Source organism: Sapajus apella, unplaced genomic scaffold (assembly GCF_009761245.1).
Source record: "Sapajus apella isolate SASKATOON/1434 unplaced genomic scaffold, GSC_monkey_1.0 scaffold340, whole genome shotgun sequence".
In the NCBI taxonomy this organism is placed as follows: domain Eukaryota; kingdom Metazoa; phylum Chordata; class Mammalia; order Primates; family Cebidae; genus Sapajus; species Sapajus apella.
The window spans coordinates 46,226-68,038 of NW_022437280.1; the positions used below are offsets into that span (position 1 = coordinate 46,226).

The 21,813-nt window shown below is 40.4% G+C and overlaps 1 long non-coding RNA gene across 1 annotated transcript; it reads left to right on the forward strand.

Moving 5' to 3' along the window:
* Positions 1-4,405: 4,405 nt before the first annotated feature.
* LOC116545712 lies at positions 4,406-21,282 on the forward strand. The gene is made up of 3 exons (XR_004266415.1): positions 4,406-4,515; positions 18,065-18,067; positions 21,241-21,282. It is a non-coding gene; the product is annotated as an uncharacterized LOC116545712 (long non-coding RNA).
* The last annotated feature ends 531 nt before the right edge of the window (positions 21,283-21,813 follow it).

Here is a 21,813-nt window from a genome sequence, read left to right on the forward strand (position 1 = left end):
CTTATGAGCCACATGTGTTCCTCCTTTTGGGAAGTATCTGTTCATGTTCTTTGCCCATTTTTTTAATGGGGTTGTTTTGTTTAAATTTCTTATAGATTCAGAATTTTAGACTTTTGTCAGATGCATGGTTTGCAAATGTTTTCTTCCATTATGTAGGTTGTCAGCTTACTCTGCTGATAGTTTATTTCGCTGTGCAGGAGCTCTTCAGTTTAATTAGGTCACATTGGTCAATTTTCATATTTTTTAAATTGCTTTTGGAGCTTTGTCATGAAGTCTTTGCCTGGGCTGATGTCCAGAATGCTATTTCCTAGGTTTTCTTCTAGACTTTTACACTTTTAGGTTTTACATGTAAGTCTTTAATCCATCTTGAGTTGATTTTTGTACATGGTAAAATGTAGGAGTCCAGATTCAATCTCCTGGATCTTGCAAGCCAGTTATCCTAGCACTATTTATTGAATAGGGAGTCCTTTCCTGGTTGTTATTGTCAGCTTTATTGAATATCATATGGTTGTAGGTGTGTATCTTTATTTCTGAGTTCTCTATCCTGCTTCATTGGTTTATGTGTCCTTTTTGTACCAGTACCATGATGTTTCAGTTAATATAGCCTTGTAGTATAGTTTGAAGTCAGGTTGTGTGATTATTCCAGCTTTGTTGTTTTTGCTTAGGATTGCTTTGGATTTTTGAGCTTTGTTTTTGGTTCTAAACTAATTTTATAATAGCTTTTTCTAATTCTGTAAAAAATGTCATTGGTAGTATGATAGGAATAGCATTAAATCTGTAGATTGCTTTGGGCAGTATGGCCATTTCCACTATATTGATTATTCCTACCCATGAACATAGAATCTTCTTCAATTTGTTTGTGTTGTCTCTGATTTCTTTCAGCAGCATTTTGTAATTCTCCTTCCTGGGATCTTTCACCTCCCTTGTTAGCTGCATTCCTAGGTATTTCAATTTTTTGGTGGCTATTTTGAATAAAATTGTGTTCTTGATTTGGTTCTCAGCTTGGATGTTATTGATGTATAGAAATGCTACTGATTTTTGTACATTAATTTGCATTTGTTTATCATACCCAGGAGGCTTTTGGCAGAGATTATGAAGTTTTGCCAGTATAGAATTATATCCTCTACAAAGAAAGATAGTTTGACTTTCTCTCTTCCTATTTGGATACCTTTTTTCTTTCTCTTGTCTGATGGCTCTGGCTAGAATTTTAGTCTAAGCCACAAGGACTGCAACTCCTAGGTGATTTCTAGTGCTGAACTGATCCCAGAGACCATGAACTTGAAGGACACCTACTGAGGTGGTGTCAGTGAAGTGATTCAAGACTGTTTTTCCTTTCTCTCCAGTGCCTCTTTCAGTGATATAAAATTAAAATCAGGTACCGTGAATCCTCCTTTCATATTTGTTTATGATCTGGGGCAGGTTTAAATTCTGTATGCAGGTGTCCCGGATCTAAACCTGGCACTGTTAGTGGAGCACTATGGTAGTGAGACTGGCCTCACCAACTCCATGGAAGCTGTGTGAGGCTTTCTGCTGCTGGCCACTTCCTTTACAAACTCTTAGGCATAGCAGTTATACTTCCCTCTGGAACATTATTCCAGTGGTCTGAGAACCACCTCTCATTCCCCATAGTGCTCACAGCAGGCCCTGCAAAAGAGTAGTCTGAGCTGAGACTCACCTAAACCTTCTCCTACATGATGATATTTTTCTACCACCCTGGTAGCTTAATACAAAGGATATAAACTTTAGGGTGCTTTATGGCCCTGCCCATCACTTAAGAAACGAGGATACTTCTGGAAAGCTTAGGGAAAGTTCAAAGCCCACTGCTACTACTACAGCTGGTCCTCTCTTATAAGCACCACCTCCTGACTGGAGGCCAACAACTCAGGCGACTGAAAGACCTCTCAGCAGAATAAAACTGTGCCTAGGAAGGAGAAAATGGCTGTGGTATCTCAGTTAACACAACTGCCTGCCACACCTTGGCTAACCAGAGGTTCTAAGCCTGTTAATATGACAAATTCACTCTACAACCGAAAAATCTGACAGAGGCTCCGTTACTCCTCTGCCACTTTCATCAGAGCAGGTCCTAGTATTCACTGCTGTGAAACCCAAAAGTAGGTCATATCACTGGATTTTTTGTAGAAAATTATTGTGTTGCTTTCTGTCTCCTTTCTTATGTATAGTAGTAATTGTTTATAAATTTGGAAGCTCCAGTGTTAGGTGCATATAGATTTAGGATTGTAATATTTTCCTGTTGAACCAATCCTTTTATCATTATATAATATCCTTGTTTGTCTTTTTTTTTTCTCACTGTTATTGCCTTAAAGCCTGTTTTGTCTGACACAAGAAAAGCTACTCCTGCTCACTTTTGGTTTCTGTTTGTGTAGAATATATTTTCCACACCTTTACATTAAGTTTGTGTTAGTCTATGTCTTTTATCAGTCTCTTGAAGACACAAGATACTTGGTTTGTGTTTTTAAAAAATCTATTCTGTAATTTTGTACCTTTTAAGTGGGATACTTAGGCCATTTACATTAAATATTATTGTGGGGGATGTCAATACTCCACTGATAGTACTAGCCAGATCAAAACAGAAAGTCAACAACAAAACAGCAGACTTAAACTATACCCTAGAGCAAATAAACAAATAAACTTGACAGATATTTATAGAACATTCTTTTCAACAACTGCAAAATATACATTTTTCTCATTAGCACATGAAACATTTTCCAGGATAAACTATATGATAGGTTACAAACGAGTCTCAATAAATTAAAAAAATCAAAATCATATCATGTATCTTCTCAGACTACAGTGGAATAAAACTGGAAGGCAACTCCAAAAGGAATCCTAAAGTTGTAAACATATATAGAAATTAAATAATCTGCTCTTGAATGATTTTTTGGGTTAACAATGAGATCAAGATTAAAATTAAAAAAATTGTTTGAAATAAATAAAAATAATGACACAAATTATCAAAGCCTCTGGGATACAGCAAAAGCAGTGCTAAAAGGAAAGTTTATAGCATGAAATGACTACATGAAAAAGCCTGAAAGAGCACAACTAGATAACCTAATGTCACAACTAAAGGAAGTAGAGAAATAAGAGAAAGCTAAACCTAAACACAGCAGAGGAAAAGCAATAAAGGTCAGAGGAGAACTAAACAAAACTGAAACATAAAAATACCAAAAAGGGTGGCTGGCAAGATGGCCAAATAGGAAGAGCTCTGGTCTGCAGCTCCCAGTGAGATCAATGAGGAAGGCGGGTAATTTCTGCATTTCAAACTGAGGCACCCGGATCATCTCATTGGGACTGGTTAGTGGGTGAAGCCCACAGAGGGTGAACTGAAGCAGGGTGGGGGGGGTTGCCTCACCTGGGAAGTGCAAGGGGTCGAGGAACTCTTTCCCCTAGCCAAGGGAAGCTTTGAAAAACTGTGCCATGAGATATGGTGCATTCTCACCCAGATACTATGCTTTTCCCATGGTCTTCTTCACAACCTGCAGACCAGGAGATCCCTTTGGGTGCCTACACTACCAGGGCCCTGGGTTTTAACCACAAAACTTGGCAGCCATTTGGGCAGACACTGAGCTAGCTGCAGGAGGTTTTTAATTCTTTTTAAATATCCCAGTAGTGCCTGGAATGCCTGCAAGAAAAAACCATTTACTCCTCTGAAAAGGGGGCTGAAGCCAGGAAGCCAAGTGGTATAGATCAGCAGATTCCACTCTAAGGAAGCCCAGGAAGCTAAGATCGACTGGCTTGAAATTCTTGTTGCCAGCACAGTGGTCTGAAGTCAACCTGGGATGCTCAAGCTTGGTGGGGGGAGAAGCATCCACCATTACTGAGGCTTGAGTAGGCAGTACCCCTCACAGGTAAACAAAGCCACTAGGAAATAAGAACTGGGTGGAGCCCACCACAGCTCAGCAAAGCCTCTGTAGCCAGACTGCCTCTCTAGAGTCCTCCTCTCTGGGCAGGGCATCTCTGAATGAAAGGCGGCAGCCCCAGTCAAGGGCTTATAGATAAAACTTCCATCTCCCTAGGACAGAGAACCTGGTGGAAGGGGCAGCTGTGGGTGCAGCTTCAGCAGACTTAAACGTTCCTGCCTGCTGGCTCTGAAAAGAGCAGGAGGTCTCCCAGCATAGTGCACAAGCTCTGCTAAGGCACAGACTGCATCCTGAAGTAGGTCCCTGACCCGTGTGCCTCCTGACTGGGAGACAACTCCCAACAGGGGTCAACAGACACTACACACAGGAGACCTCTGGCTGGCATCTGGTGGGTGCCCCTCTGGATGAAGCTTCCAGAGGAAGGAACAGGCAGCAATCTTTGCTGTTCTGCAGCCTCCACTGGTAATACCCAAGCAAACAGGGTCTGGAGTGGACCTCCAGAAAACTCCAGCAGAACTGCAGCAGGGAGGCCTGACTGTTAGAAAGAAAACTAACAAACAGAAATAATATCAACATCAACAAAAAGGACGTCCACACAAAAACCCAATCTGAAGGTCACCAGCATCAAAGATTAAAGGTAGATAAAATCACAAAGATGAGAAAAAAATAGCTTAAAAAGGCTGAAAATTTAAAAAACTAGAATAACTCTTCTCCTCCAAAGGATCACAACTCCTCACCAGCAAGGGAAAAAATGTGGAAAAAGAATGAGTTTGATGAACTGACAGAAGTAGGCTTCAGAAAATGGGCAATAACCAGCTCCTCCAAGCTAATGGAGCATGTTCTAACCCAATGCAAGAAAGCTAAGAACATTGAAAAAAGATTAGATGAATTGCTAACTAGAATAACCAGTTTAGAGAAGAACATAAATGACCTGATGGAGCTTAAAATCACAGCATGAGAAACTCATGAAGTATACACAAGTACCAATAGCCAAATTGATCAAGCAGAAGAAAGGATATCAGAGATTAAAGATCAACTTAATAAAATAAATCATGAAGATAAGATTAGAGAAAAAAGAATGAAAAGGAACAAACAAAGCCTCCAAGAAATATGGGACTATGTGAAAAAGACCAAACTTACCTCTGATTGGTGTACCTGAAAGTGATGGGAAGAATGGAACTAGGTTGGAAAACACTCTTCAGAATATTATCCAGGAGAACTTCTCCGACTTAGCAAGACAGGCCAACATTCAACTTGAGAATATATAGAAAACACCACAATGATACTCTTCGAGAATACCAACCCCAAGAAACATAATCATTAGATTCAGCAAGGTTGAAATGAAGGAAAAAATGTTAAGGACAGCCGGACAGAAAGGTTCGGTTACCCACAAAGGGAAGCCCATCAGACTCATAGTGGATCGCTCTGCAGACACTCTGAAAGTCAAATGAGAGTGAGGGACTATATTCAACTTTCTTGAGGAAAAAAAAAAAAAAAAAAAAAAAAAAAAAAAAAAAAAAAGAATGTCAACCCAGAATTTCACATCCAGCCAAACAAAGCTTCATAAGTGAAGGAGAAATAAAATCCTTTACAGACAAGAAAATGCTGATAGATTATGTCACCACAAGGCCTGCCTTATAAGAACTCCTGAAGGAGGCACTAAACATGAAAAGGAACAACCAGTACAAGCCACTGCAAAAACATACCAAAATTTAAAGACCAACAACACCATGAAGAAATTACATCAACCAATGGGTGGAATAACCAGCTAGTATCATAATGACAGGATTTAATTAACACATAAATATATTAAACTTAAATATAAATGGGCTAAATGCCTCAATCAAAAGACACAGACTGGCAAATTGGATAAAGAGCCAAGACCCATTGGTGTTGTGCATTCAGGAGACCCATCTCACATGCAAAGACACACATAGGCTTAAAATAAAGGGATGGAGGAGTATTTATTAAGCAAATGGAAAGCAAAAAAGAGAAGGGATTGCAATCCTAGTCTCTGGTAAAACAGAGGTTAAACAAACAAAGATAAAAAAGAGCATTACATAATGGCAAAGGGGCTAATGCAACAAGAAGAACTAACTCTAACTATCCTAAATATATATGCACCTAGATACCTAAATACAGGAACACCTAGATTCATAAAGCAAGTTTTTAAAGACCTAGAAAGAGACTTAGAGTCCCATACAATAATAGTGGGAGTCTTTAACACCCCGCTGTCAATATTAGTTCAATGAGACAGAAAATTAACAAGGATATTCAGGACTTGAACTCAGCTCTGGACCAAGTGGACCCAATAGACATCTACAGAACTCTCCACCCCAAATCAACAAAATATACATTCTTCTAAGCACCACATAGCACTTATTCTAAAATCAACAGCGTAATTGGAAGTAAAAGAATCCTTAGCAAATGCAAAAGAACAAAAATTGTAACAAACCACAGTGCAATAAAATCAGAACACAGGATTAAGAAACTCACTAAAAACTGCAAAGCTACATGGAAACTGAACAACCTGCTCCTGAATGACTACCGAGTATGTAACAAAATTAAGGCAGAAATAAAGAAGTTCTTTGAAATGAATCAGAACAGAGATACAATGTACCAGAATTTCTGACATACAGCCAAAAAAGTGTTTAGAGGGAAATTTATAGCACTGAATGCCCACAAGAGAAAGCAGGAAATATCTAAAATCCACACCCTAACATCACAGTTAGAAGAACTAGAGAAGCAAGAGCAAACAAATTCAAAAGCTAGCAGAGGACAAGAAATAACTAAGATCAGAGCAGAACTGAAGGAGATGGAGACACAAAAAACTCTTCAAAAAATGAATAAATATAGGAGCTAGTTTTTTGAACAGATTAACAAAATAGCCCACTAGCCAGACAAAGAAAAAGAGAGAAGAATCAAATAGACACAATAAAAAATGACAAAGGGGATATTATCACTAATCCCACAGAAATATAAACTACCATCAGAAAATACTATAAACAACTCTACACAAATAAACTAGAAAATATAGAAGAAATGGGAGGACGATCCAAGATGGCCGTTTAGGAACAGCTCAGGATTGCAGCTCCCAGTGAAAGCGCAGAAGGTTAATGGACGCCACGTTTTTATTGCCCACAGACTAGGAAATTCCCGGGCAGAGGTGCTCCATGTTCGCCAGCATGGCTGTTTCGGCCAGCGTGGCTGTGCCGGCCAGCGCTGCTGCTTTGCCCCGCGCGGCTGCTTTGTCGGCCCCCCGGAGCCGCGATTCTCCGTACAAAATACACCAGTCCGGGTGCCCTTTTGGCTGGCGACTGGAGCCACGGGAAGTCACCCATTCGCCGGTTCAAAAAGGGGAATGAGCAGAGAACCAGGACAGTAGATTCCAGGGCAAAAAAAAAAAAAGCGTAACAAACCTCAGTGCCGCTGTTTAAGCCAGCGCAGTGAGTGGCCGCAGGGGAAAACAAACAGACCCCGGCGCCTCTTCAACAGGCGACTGGAACACCAACTTAAAAAAGGCTCTGAGGCAGGGAGCCAGGCGATCAGGCTCGGCTGGTCCCACCCCCACAAAAGAACAGCAACCAGAAACTCTGGATTGAGAGTTTCACAGCAAGCCCAGCTGAACCCAGGACAGTCCAGCTCTGTGGGGGAGGGGCGTTCGCCATTACCGAGGCAGCCCGCCGTTGCCAAGGCAACACGCCATTGCTGAGGCAGCCCGCCGTTGCCAAGGCAACCCGCCACAGGAAAGAGACTCCGCCTCAACAGAGGCGGGCCACCATCGCCAAAGCAGTTCTAACTACACCCATATAAACAGGACTGCAGGGAAGTTCACTCGGCAGCGGGGCGGAGCCCACAGCAGCCCAGAAAAGCTGCTATAGGCCGACAGTGACTAGGCTGCCTCCTTGCTGGACTGGACAGGTCTGAAGGAAAAAAAAAAAAAAAGAAGGCAGCAGCATAACAGAAACTCATGAATAAAGCCCTAAATCCCTGGGACAGAGCACCTGGGAACAAAAAGCAGTTTATGAGTTCTGCTGCAGCAGACCTAAAAGTACCTGCCCAGCAGCTCTGAATGAACAACAACAGAGCTCGCAGCTCACCATTTGAGCTCCTATAAAGAAGAGACCGTCTCCTCAAGCAGCTCCGTGACCCCTATATATCCAAAAAGACATCTCATAAAAGAGAGATCAGATTGACACTACGCGGGTATCCTTCTGGGACAAAGATAGCAGAAGAAAAAACTGGTAACAACCCTTGCTGTTCAGCAGCTGCTGCAGGTGAACCCCAGGCAAGCAGGGCCTGGAGTGAACCTCAGCAGACCTACAGCAGAGGGGCCAGACTGTCAGAAGGAAAACCAAGAAACAGAAATAACCTCATCATCAACAAACAGACCGTCAATCTGAAAGATTTGAGACCGAATCTGAAAGCCAGCAACTACAAAGTCGACAGGTGGATATATTCTTAAAGATGGGAAGAAACCAGCGCAAGAAGGATGAAAACACCCGAAACCAGAATACCTCTCCTCCTAAAAGGGATCACAACTCCTCACCAGCAAGGGAACAAGGTTGGATGGAGAACGAGTGTGATGAAATGACAGAATCAGACTTCAGAACGTGGGTAGTAAGAAACTTCTGTGAACTTAAAGAACATGTTCTAACCCAATGCAAAGAAACTAAGAACCTTGAAAAAAGATTTGACGAGATGCTAACGAGAATGGACAAAATAGAAAGGAATATAAGTGAATTGATGGAGCTGAAAAACGGAACACGAGAACTTCGTGAAGCATGCACAAGTATCAACAGCCGAATTGACCAAGCAGAAGAAAGGATATCAGAGGTCGAAGATCAACTCAATGAAATAAAACCGGAAGGCAAGACTGGAGAAAAAAGGGTAAAAAGGAATGAACAAAGTCTCCAAGAAATGTGGGACTATGTGAAAAGACCTAATCTACGTTTGATAGGCATACCCGAATGCGACGAAGAGAATGAATCCAAGCTGGAAAATACTCTTCAGGATATTATCCAGGAAAACTTCCCCAACCTAGCAAGGCAGGCAAACATTCAAGTCCAGGAAATACAGAGAACACCACAAAGATATTCGTCAAGAAGAGCAACCCCAAGGCACATAATCGTCAGATTCACCAGGGTCGAAATGAAGGAGAAAATACTAAGGGCAGCCAGAGAGAAAAGTCGGGTTACCCATAAAGGGAAGCCCATCAGACTCACAGCAGATCTCTCAGCAGAAACCCTACAAGCCAGAAGAGAATGGGGGCCAATATTCAACATCCTTAAAGAAAAGAACTTTCAACCCAGAATCTCCTATCCAGTCAAACTAAGCTTGATAAATGAAGGAAAAATAAAATCCTTTGGGAACAAGCAAGTACTCAGAGATTTTATCACCACCAGGCCTGTTTTACAAGAGCTCCTGAAAGAGGCACTAAACATAGAAAGGATCAACCAGTACCAGCCACTCCAAAAACATACCGAATGGTGAAGAGCATCAACACATTGAAGAATCTGCATCAACTAACAGGCAAAACAGCCAGCAAGCATCAAAATGACAGGATCGAATTCACACATAACAATATTAACCCTAAATGTAAATGGGCTAAATGCCCCGATCAAAAGACACAGACTAGCAAATTGGATCAAAAGCCAAAACCCATCAGTGTGCTGTATCCAGGAAACCCATCTCACATGCAAGGATACACAAAGGCTCAAAATAAAGGGATGGAGGAAGATTTACCAAGCAAATGGAGAGCAAAAAAAAGCAGCAGTTGCAATTCTCATCTCTGATAAATTAGACTTTAAAGCAACAAAGATCATAAGTGACAAAGAGGGACATTACATCATGGTAAAAGGATCAATGCAACAAGAAGAGCTAACGATCCTAAATATATACACACCCAATACAGGAGCACCCAGATACATAAGGCAAGTTCTTAATGACTTACAAAGAGACTTAGACTCCCACACAATAATAGTGGGAGACTTTAACACCCCATTGTCAACATTAGACAGATCAACCAGACAGAAAATTAACAAGGATATCCAGGACTTGAACTCAGACCTGGACCAAGCAAACCTAATAGACATTTACAGAACTCTCCACCCCAAATCCACAGAATATACATTCTTCTCAGCTCCACATCACACCTACTCTAAAATTGACCACATAATTGGGAGTAAATCACTCCTCAGCAAATGCAAAAGAATGGAAATCGTAACAAACAGTCTCTCAGACCACAGTGCAATCAAGTTAGAACTCAGAATTCAAAAACTAACCCAGAACCACACAGCTTCATGGAAACTGAACAACTTGCTCTTGAATGTTGACTGGATAAACAATGAAATGAAGGCAGAAATAAAGATGTTCTTCGAAACCAACGAGAATGAAGACACAACATACCAGAATCTCTGGGACACATTTAAAGCAGTCTCTAGAGGAAAATATATAGCAATAAGTGCCCACATGAGAAGCAAGGAGAGATCAAAAATTGACACCCTATCGTCAAAACTGAAAGAGCTAGAGGAGCAAGATCAAAAAAACTCAAAGTCTAGCAGAAGACAAGAAATAGCTAAGATCAGAGCAGAACTGAAGGAGATAGAGACACAAAAAACTCTTCAAAAAATCAATAAATCCAGGAGCTGGTTTTTTGAAAAGATCAACAAAATAGACAGACCACTAGCCAGATTAATAAAAAAGAAAAGAGAGAATAACCAAATTGATGCAATAAAAAACGATAAAGGGGGTATCATCACAGATTCCACAGAAATTCAAACCATCATCAGAGATTATTACAATCAACTCTATGCACACAAACTAATAAACCTGGAAGAAATGGATAAATTCCTGGACACTTGCCTCCTGCCAAGCCTAAACCGGGAAGAAGCCGAAACCCTGAACAGACCCATAACAAGGTCTGAAGTTGAGGCAGCAATTAAGAGCTTACCACCCAAAAAAAGCGCAGGTCCAGACGGGATGACAGCCGAATTCTACCAGACATACAAAGAGGAGCTGGTGCCATTCCTTCTGAAAGTATTCGAAACAATACAAAAAGAGGGAATTCTTCCCAAATCATTTTATGACACTAACATCATCCTGATTCCAAAACCCGGCAGAGACTCAACAAGAAAAGAAAACTTCAGGCCAATGTCCATGATGAACATAGATGCAAAAATCTTCAATAAAATACTGACAAGCTGATTGCAACAGCACATCAAAAAGCTTATCCACCATGATCAAGTAGGCTTCATCCCGGGGATGCAAGGCTGGTTCAACATACGCAAGTCTATAAACGTAATTCACCACATCAACAGAACCAAAGACAAAAACCACATGATTATCTCAATTGATGCAGAGAAGACCTTTGACAAAATTCAACAGCCCTTTATGCTAAAAACACTCAATAAGCTAGGTATCGATGGAACGTATCTCAAAATAATAAAAGCTATTTATGACAAACCAACAGTCAATATCATACTGAATGGGCAAAAACTGGAAGCATTCCCCTTGAAATGTGGCACCAGACAAGGATGCCCTCTCTCATCACTGCTATTCAATATAGTATTAGAAGTTCTAGCCAGAGCAATCAGGCAAGAGAAAGAAATAAAGGGCATACAAATAGGAAAGGAGGAAGTCAAATTGTCTCTGTTTGCAGACGACATGATTGTATATCTGGAAGACCCCATCGTCTCAGCCCCAAACCTCCTGAAACTGATAAGCAAGTTCAGCAAAGTCTCAGGATACAAAATCAATGTGCAAAAATCACATGCATTCCTATACACCAATAATGGACTTAAAGAGAGCCAAATCAAGAACAAACTTCCATTTACTATTGCCACAAAGAGAATAAAATACCTAGGAATACAACTAACAAGGAATGTAAAGGACCTCTTCAAGGAGAACTACAAGCCACTGCTCAACGAAATAAGAGAGGACACAAACAGATGGAGAAACATTCCATGTTCATGGTTAGGAAGAATCAATATCGTGAAAATGGCCATACTGCCCAAAGTAATTTACAGATTCAATGCTATCCCCATCAAGCTACTAATGACCTTCTTCGCAGAACTGGAAAAAGCCACCTTAAACTTCATATGGAACCAAAAGAGAGCCCGCATAGCCAAGTCAATTCTAAGCAAAAAGAACAAAGCGGGGGGCATCACACTACCAGACTTCAAACTATACTACAAGGCTACAGTAATCAAAACAGCATGGTATTGGTACCAAAACAGAGATATAGACCAATGGAACAGAACAGAGGTCTCGGAGGCAACACAACATATGTACAACCATCTGATCTTTGACAAACCAGTCAAAAACAAGCAATGGGGAAAGGATTCCCTGTTCAATAAATGGTGTTGGGAAAGCTGGCTAGCCACGTGCAGAAAGCAGAAACTGGACCCTTTCCTGACACCTTACACTAAAATTAACTCCAGATGGATTAAAGACTTAAACATAAGACCTAACGCCATAAAAACCCTAGAAGAAAATCTAGGCAAAACCATTCAGGACGTAGGTGTAGGCAAAGACTTCATGGCTAAAACACCAAAAGCATTAACAACAAAAGCCAAAATAGAGAAATGGGACCTAATCAAACTCCACAGCTTCTGCACAGCAAAAGAAACAGTCATTAGAGTGAATCGGCAACCAACAGAATCGAAAAAATTTTTGCAGTTTACCCACCTGACAAAGGGCTGATATCCAGAATTTACAAAGAACTAAAACAGATTTACAAGAAAAAAACTAACAAGCCCATTCAAAAGTGGGCAAAGGATATGAACAGACACTTTACAAAAGAAGACATACATGAGGCCAACAAACATATGAAAAAATGCTCATCATCACTGGTCATCAGAGAAATGCAAATCAAAACTACATTGAGATACCATCTCATGCCAGTTAGAATGGCGATCATTAAAAAATCTGTAGACAACAGATGCTGGAGAGGATGTGGAGAAATAGGAACACTTTTACATTGTTAGTGGGAGCGTAAATTAGTTCAACCATTGTGGAAGACAGTGTGGCAATTCCTCAAGGACCTAGAAATAGAAATTCCATTTGACCCAGCAATCCCATTGCTGGGTATATATCCAAAGGATTACAAATCGTTCTACTATAAGGACACGTGCACACGAATGTTCATTGCAGCACTGTTTCCAATAGCAAAGACCTGGAACCAACCCAAATGCCCATCAACGATAGACTGGATAGGGAAAATGTGGCACATATACACCATGGAATACTATGCAGCCATCAAAAACGATGAGTTTGTGTCCTTTGTAGGGACATGGATGAACCTGGAAACCATCATTCTCAGCAAACTGACAGAAGGGCAGAAGATCAAACACCGCATGTTCTCGCTCATAGGCGGGTGTTGAACAATGAGAACACATGGACACAGGGAGGGGAGCACTACACACTGGGGTCAGTTGGGGGGAAATAGGGGAGGGACGGTGGGGGGTGGGAAGTTGGGGAGAGATAGCAAGGGGAGAAATGCCAGATATAGGTGATGGGGAGGAAGGCAGCAAATCACACTGCCACGTGTGCTCCTATGCAACAATTTTGCATGTTCTTCACATGTACCCCAAAACCTAAAATGCAATAAAATAAATAAATGGGAAAAAAAAAAGAAAAACGAAAACATAGTAGCAAAAAAAAAAAATTGACTTAAAACAAGCATGTCACAGGTAAAATGGGGGTCAAACTATGAAAGGGTTTTATATGTGTTGCACCCAAGGTCAACACAAACATTTTATTTTATTTTCATTGTTGAGCATATTTAGCTCTTGTAATTAGACAAAAATAATTAAATCCTATTCATTACACTCAAAAAAAAAAAAAAAAAAGAAGAAATGGATAAATTTCTGGACACACACACCCTCCCAAGACTAAACCAAAGAGAAGTTGAATCCCTGAAAAGACCAATAAAAAGTCTAAAATTGAGGCAGTAATTGATAGCCTACTGACCAAAAAAAGCCGAGGACCAGATAGATTCAAAGCCAAATTCTACCAGAGGTACAAAGAGTAGCTGGTAGCATTCCTTCCGAAACAATTCCAAACAATAGAAAAAGAGGGACTCCTCCCTAACTTAGTTTATGAGGCCAGCATCATCCTAATACTGAAAGCTTGCAGAGACACAAGAAAAGAAAATTTTAGGCCAATATTTTTGATGAACACGAATGGGAAAATCTCCAATAAAATACTGGCCAATCGAGTCCAGCAGCACATCAAAAAACTTATCCACCATGATCAAGTTAGTTTCATTTCTGGGATGCAAGGCTGGTTCAACATATGGAAATCAATAAACGTAATCCATCACATGAACAGATCCAAGGAGAAAAATCACATAATTATCTCAACTGATGCAGAAAAGACCTTCAATAATATTCAACAGCCCTTCATAATAAAACCTCTCAATAAACTAGGTTTTGATGGAGTGTATCTCAAAATAATAAGAGCTATTTATGACAAACCCAAAACCTATCATACCGAATGAGCAAAAGCTGGATGGATTCCTTTTAAAAACCGGCATAAGGGCTGGGTGTGGTGGCTCACTCCTGTAATCCCAGCACTTTGGGAGACCGAGGTGGGTGCACGATGAGGTCAGGAGTTTGAGACCAGCCTGATCAACACAGTGAAACCCCGTCTCTACTAAAAATACAAAAGTTAGCTGCACCTGGTGGCATACGCCTGTAATCCCAGCTACTCAGGAGGCTGAGGCAGGAGAATCACTTAAACTCGGGAGGCAGAGGTTGCAGTGAGCTTAGACCATGCCACTGCATTCCAGCCTGGGTGACAAAGCGAGACTCTGTCTCAGGAAAACAAAAACAAAAACAAAAAGCTAGCATTAGAAAAAGATGCCCTGTCTCACCATTCCTATTCAATACAGTATTGGAAGTTTTGGCCAGGGCAATCAGTTAAGAGAAAGAAATAAAAGGCATTCAAATAAGAAGAAAGGAAGTCAAATTGTCTTTGTTCACAGATGACATGATTGTATATTTAGAAAACCCCATCATCTCAGCCCAAAGTCTCCTTAAGCTGATAAGCAACTTCAGCAATGTCTCAGGATACAAAATCAATGTGCAAAAATCACAAACATTCCTATACACAAATAAGAGACAAACAAAGAGCCAAACCATGGTGAACTCTCATTCACAATTGCTATAAAGAGAATAAAAGACCTAGGAATACAACTTACAAGGGACGTGAAGGACCTCTTCAAGGAAGACTACAAACCACTACTCAAGGAAATAAGAGAGGACACAAACAAATGGGAAAACATTCCATGCTCATGGATAGGGAGAATTAATATGGTGAAAATTACCAATCTGCCCAAATAATTTATAGATTCAATGCTATCCCCATCAACCTACCATTGACTTTCTTCACAGAATTGGTAAAAACTATTTTAAATTTCATATGGAACCAAAAAAGAGCCTGTATAGCCAAAACAATCTGAAGAAAAAAGAACAAAGCTGAAGGCATCATGCTATCTGACTTTAAACTATACTACAAAGCTACAGTAACCAAAACACTATAGTACTGGTACCAAAACAGATAGATAGACAAATGTAACAGAATAGAGGCCTTCAGAAATAATGCCACACATCTACAACCATCTGATCTTTGACAGATCTGCTAAAAACAAGCAATGGCCAAAGAAGTTTCTAATTAATAAATGGTGTTGGGAAAACTGGCTATCCATATGGAGAAAACTGAAACTGAACCTCTTCCTTACACCGTACACAAAAACTAACTCAAGATGGATTGAAAACTTAAATATAAAATCCAAAACCATAAAAACCCTAGACGAAGAGCTAGGCAATACCATTCAGGACATAAACATGGGCAAAGATTTAATGACTAAAACACTAAAAGCAATGGCAACAAAAGCCAAAACTGACAAATGGGATCTCATTAAACTAAAGAGCTTCTGCACAGCAAACAAACAAACAAACAAACAAAACAAAACAAAACAAAATCTATTATAGAGTGAAGAGACAACCTACAGAATGGAAGAAAAATTTTGCAATCTATCCATCTGACAAAAGGCTAATATCCAGAATCTACAAAGAACTTAGACAAATTTACAAGAAAGAAACAAACAACCCCATCAAAAATTGGGCAAACAATACGAATAGAAACTTCTCTAAAGAAGACATTTATGCAGCCAAAAAACATATGAAAAAAGCTCATTATCACTGGTCATTAGAGAAATGCAAATCATAACCACAATGAGATACCATCTCATGGCAGTTAGAATGGCAATAATTACAAAGTCAGGAAACAACAGATGCTGGAGAGGATGTGGAGAAATAGGAATGCTTTTATACTTTTGGTGGGAGTGTAAATTAGTTCAACCACTGTTGAAGGATCTAGAACCAGAAATAACATTTGACCCAGCAATTCCATTGTGGGGTATATACCCAAAGGATTATAAATCACTCTACTATTAAGACACATGCACATGTATGTTTGTTGCAGCATGGGTCACAATAGCAAGGACTTGGAACTAACCCAAATGCCCATCAATGATAAACTGGATAAAGAAAATGTGGCCCATATGCACCACGGAATACTACATAGCCATACAAGTGGATGAGTTTTTGTCCTTTGCAGGGACACGGATGAAGCTGAAAACCATCTTTCTCAGCAAACTAGCACAGGAACAGAAAACCAAACACTGCATGTTCTCACTCATAAGTGGGAGTTAAACAATGAGAACACATGGACACAGGGAGGGGAACATCACACACCAGGGCCTGTCAGGGGGTGGGCAGCTAGGGGAGGGATGGGATTAGAAAAAATACCTAAGGTAGATGACAGATTGATGGATGCAGCAAATCACCATGGCACATGTATACCTAATTAACAAACCTGCAAGTTCTGCACATCTGTTTCTGAAGTTAACATATAATTTAAAAAATATAAAAAAGAAAATAAAAAGCTATTTTTTGAAAAGATAAACAAAATAAATAGACTATTAGTGATAGTAACCAAGAACAAAGAAGATCCAAGTAAGCTCAATTAGAAATGAAATTGGAGATATTACAACTGATACCACAGAAATTCAAAAGATTATTTGGGCTATTATGAACACCTTTACACATACAAACTAGAAAATCTAGAGAATATGGAAAAATTTCTTGAAATATACAACATTCTTAGATTAAATCAGAAAGAAATAGAAACTCTGAACAGACTGATAACAAACAGTGAGATAGAATAAGTGATTTAAAAAATGCCAACAAATGGTTGGAGTGTAAATTAGTTCAACCATTGTGGAAGACAGTGTGGCAATTCCTCAAGGATCTAGAAATAGAAATACCATTTGACCCAGCAATGCCATTACTGGGTATATACCCAAAGGATTATAAAACATTCTATTATAAAGACACATGCACATTTATGTTTATTGCAGCGGTGTTTACAATAGCAAGAACTTGGAACCAACCCAAATGCCCATCAATGAGAGATTGGTTAAAGAAAATGTGGCACATATACACCATGGAATACTATGCAGCCATAAAAAAGGATGAGTTCATGTCCTTTGCAGGGACATGGATGAAGCTGGAAACCATCATTCTCGGCAAACTGACACAAGAACAGAAAACCAAACACCGCATGTTTCTCACTCATAGGCAGGTATTGAACAATGAGAACACATGGACACGGGGAAGGGAACATCACACACCAGGGCTTGTTGGGGCATCGGGTGGGGGGCTAGGGAAGGGATAGCAAGGGGTGGGGGAGTTGGGGAGGGCTAACAATTCAGAGAAATACCTAATGTACATGACGGGGGGATAGATAAATCACCATGGCACATGTATACCTATGTAACAAACCTGCACATTCTGCACATGTACCCTAGAACTTAAAGTACAATAAAAAAAATGCCAGCAAAAAAGTCCATGACCAGATAGGTTCGAAGCTGAATTCCATCAGACATTCAAAGAAGAATTAGTATCAATCCTAGTGACACTATTCCAAAAGGTAGAGAAAGATCCTCCATAAATCATTCTATGAAGCCAGTATCACCCTATTACCCAAACCAGGAAAAAAACACAACAAAAAAGAAAACTACAGATCAATGTCTCTGATGAACATAGATACCAAAATTCTCAATGAAATACTAGCTAACTGAATTTGACAGCATATAAAAATAATATATCATGATCAAGTGGGTTTTATAACAGGGATGCAGAAATGGTTTAATATACAGGTCAATAAATGTGATACATCACATAAACAGAATTAAAACCAAATATTATGTGATACTTACAATAAACACACAAACATACACAAAAACACTTTATGAAATCCAGCATTTCTTCATAATAAAAACCTTCAACAAAATAGGCATAGAAGGGACACATCTCAAAATAATAAAAGCCATGTTTTACAAACCCATGGCCAACATTATACTCAATGGGGAAAAGTTGAAAGCGTTCTTTTTGAGAACTGGAAGAAGACAAGAATGGCCACTTTCACTACTTATATTCAACACAGTACTGGAAATTCTTGTCAGGGCAATCAGACAAAATAAACAAATAAAGCACATCCAAATTGGAAAAAAGAAAATCAAAGTGTCATATTTCACCAGTGATATGATTATGTATCTAGAAAATCCTAAAGACACATCCAAAAAGCTCCTAGATACCAGGCACAGTGGTTTGTATCTGTAATCCCAGCACTTTCAGAGGCTAAAGTGGGAGGATCACTCAGCCCGAGCAACATGGTAAAACCCTGTCTCTAAAAAAAATACAAAAATGACCTGAATATGGTGGTGCATACCTGTGGCCCCAGCTACCGGAGAGACTAAAGTAGAAAGATTGCTTAAGCCTAAGAGAGAGAAGTTGCAGTGAGCTGAGGTGGTGCCACTGCACTCCAACCTAGGTGACAGTGACACCCTATCTCACATAAACAAACAATCCCCCCCACAGCTCCTAGATCTGATAATGGAATTCAGGAAAGTCTCAGGATACAAAATCAAGGACACAAATCAGTGGAACTGGTAAACACCAACAATGATCAAGCTAAGAATAAAGTCAGAAACTCAATCCTTTTTAAAAATAGCTGCAAAAAACAATACTTAAAATATACTGAACTAAGGAGGTAAAAGATCTCTACAAGGGAAACTGCAAAACACTGTTGAAAAAAATCATAGATAACACAAACAAATGGAAACACATCACATGCTGATGAGTTGAAAGAATCAATACCTTGAAAATGGCCACACTTCCCAAAGCAATCTACAGATTCAATGCAATTTCCATCAAAATACCATTGCTATTCTTCAATCTTTATTTTTCATTCTTACCACATGCTGGGTTATCTTATGCTGGATTTTTGTTTTTTCTAGAGAACTAGAAAAAACAATTCTAAAATTTATATGAAACCCAAAAGGACCCCACATAGCCAAAGCAATACTAAGCACCCCCCCACACACACAAAAAAACACCAAAAAGCCCAAAACAACAAAACTGAACAATCTGCCCCTGAATGATTACTGGATATATAAAAAAATTAAGGTAGGAATAAATAAGTTCTTTGAAACCAATGAGAACCAAGACAAAATGTACCAGAATCTCTGGGACATAGCTAAAGCAGTGTTTAGAGGAAAAATTATAGCACTAAATCCCACAGAAAAAAGTGGGAAAGATCTAAAATCTACACCCTAACATCACAGTTAGAAGAACTAGAGAAGCAAGAGCAAACAAATTCAAAGGCCAGCAGAAGACAAGAAATACCTAAGATCAGAGCAGAACTGAAAGAAATAGAAACAAGAAAAAAACCTTAAAAAAAAATCAATGAATACAGGAGCTGTTTTTTGATTGATTGTTTGTTTTTTTTTTAAAGACAAACAAGGTAGCCACTTTGCCTTCTGCTGCACCTTGTTCCAGGCCCCTTGGTCTGGAGACTGTGGCCTCAGACTGAAGTGAGGAGTAGGTGGCCCCACAAAAGTGTCAGAGATGGCTTTGGATTTCCAGTTGTGTGGGCTCTTGTCTGGCTCCTGAAACCTGCTGGAGAGGTGTATCAATCCCAACTGGTGAACTACTGAGAGGAAGCTACACAAAAGGGCAGCAAGTGTTGAGGACTTCCACCAAGATGGTCGACTAGAGACAGCTCTGGAGCAGAGTTCCCAGCAAAAGTGATGCAGAAGGTGAGTGATCTCTGCATTTCCAACCAAGGTGCCAGGATCATCTCAATGGGACTGGATGGACAGTGGGTGTAGCCCAAGGAGGGCAAACTGAGACAGGGTGGGGTGCTGCCTCACCTGGGAAGTGCAACTGGCCAGAAGACCCCCTCCTACCCAATGGAGGCCATCGGGGACTTATCTGGCCACTCTGGCACTCCAGTTCAGATACTGTGCTTCTCCCATGGTCTTTACAGCCTGCAGACCAGGAGATTTTCCCTAGGTTGTCAAGTGCCATGGGTTAACAGCACAAATATGAGCGGCCATTTCAGCCAGTGCCATGGGTTTTGGCTGGTACCGGGAAGGCCTGCGAGATAGACCCTCCCACTCCCCAGAAAAAAAGGGGAGCTGAAGGCAGGGAGCCAAGTGATCTGGCCCAGTGGGCCCCCCCCCCACCATAAAGACCAGCAAACTGAAACCCTCTGGCTCGAGAGTTTTACAGCCAGCACAGCAGTTTGAGCTGGACATGGGATGATTGAGCTCAGTGAGGGGAAGGGCATTTGCCATTGCTGAGGTGGTTCTAACCATACCTGTGTAAACAAAGTTGCAATGAAATTTACACAGCAGTTGAACTGAGCCTGCAGCAGCTCAGCAGTGCCTTTGCAGACAGACTGTGACTAGACTACCTTTTTGTTGGGCAAGGCATCTCTAAAAAAAAGGCAGCAGCGAATCAGAAACTTATAAATAAAACCCCACCTTCCTTCCTGGGACAGAGCACCTGGGAAAAGGGGCGGTTGTGAGTTCCACTGAAGCAGACTTAAACGTTCCTGCCCAGCAGCTCTAAAGAGAGCAACGGAGCTCCCAGCACAGCACTTGAGCTCTGATAAGGGACAGATTGCCTCCTCAAGCGGCTCCCTGACCCCCATATATCCAAAAAGACACCTCATATAGGAGAGCTCTGACTGACATCTGGTGGGTACCCTTCTGGGACAAAGCTACAAGAGGAAAGAACAGGCAGCAATCCTTGCTGTTCAGTAGCCCCTGTGGGTGATTCCCAGGCAAGCATGTCTGGAGTGGACCTCCAGCAGTCCTACAGCAGAGGGGCCTGATTGTTAGAAAGAAAACTAAAAAAAAAGAGAAAGAAATAGCTCCCACATCAACAGAAGGATATCCACTCAGAGATCCCTTGTGAAAGTCACCAATTTCAAAGACAAAATGTAGATAAATCCATGAAGATGGGAAGAAACCAGTGCAAAAAGGATGATATCACCAAAAACCAGAATGCCTCTCCTCCTCCAAGGGATCACAACTCCTCACCAGCAAGGAAACAAAACTAAATGGGGAATGAGTTTGATGAATTGACAGAAGAAGGCTTCAGAAGGTGGATAATAACAAACTTCTCTGAGTTAAAAGACCATGTTCGAACCCAGGGCAAAGAAACTAGGAACCTTGAAAAAAGGTTAAATGAAATTCTAACTAGAATAACCAGCAGAGAAGAACATAAATGACTTGATGGAGCTGAAAAACACAGCATGAGAGCTTCACGAAGCATACACAAGTTTCAATAGCTGAATCAATCAAGCAGAAGAAAGGATATCAGAGATTGAAAGGAAACTCAATGAAATAAAATGAGAAGGCAGGACTAGAGAAAAACAGTGAAAAGAAATTAACAAAGCCTCCAAGAAATATGGGATTATGTGAAAAAACCTAATCTACATTTGATTGGTGTACCTGAATATGACAGGGAGAATGAATCCAAGTTGGAAAAAGCACCTCAGGGTATTACCCAAGAGA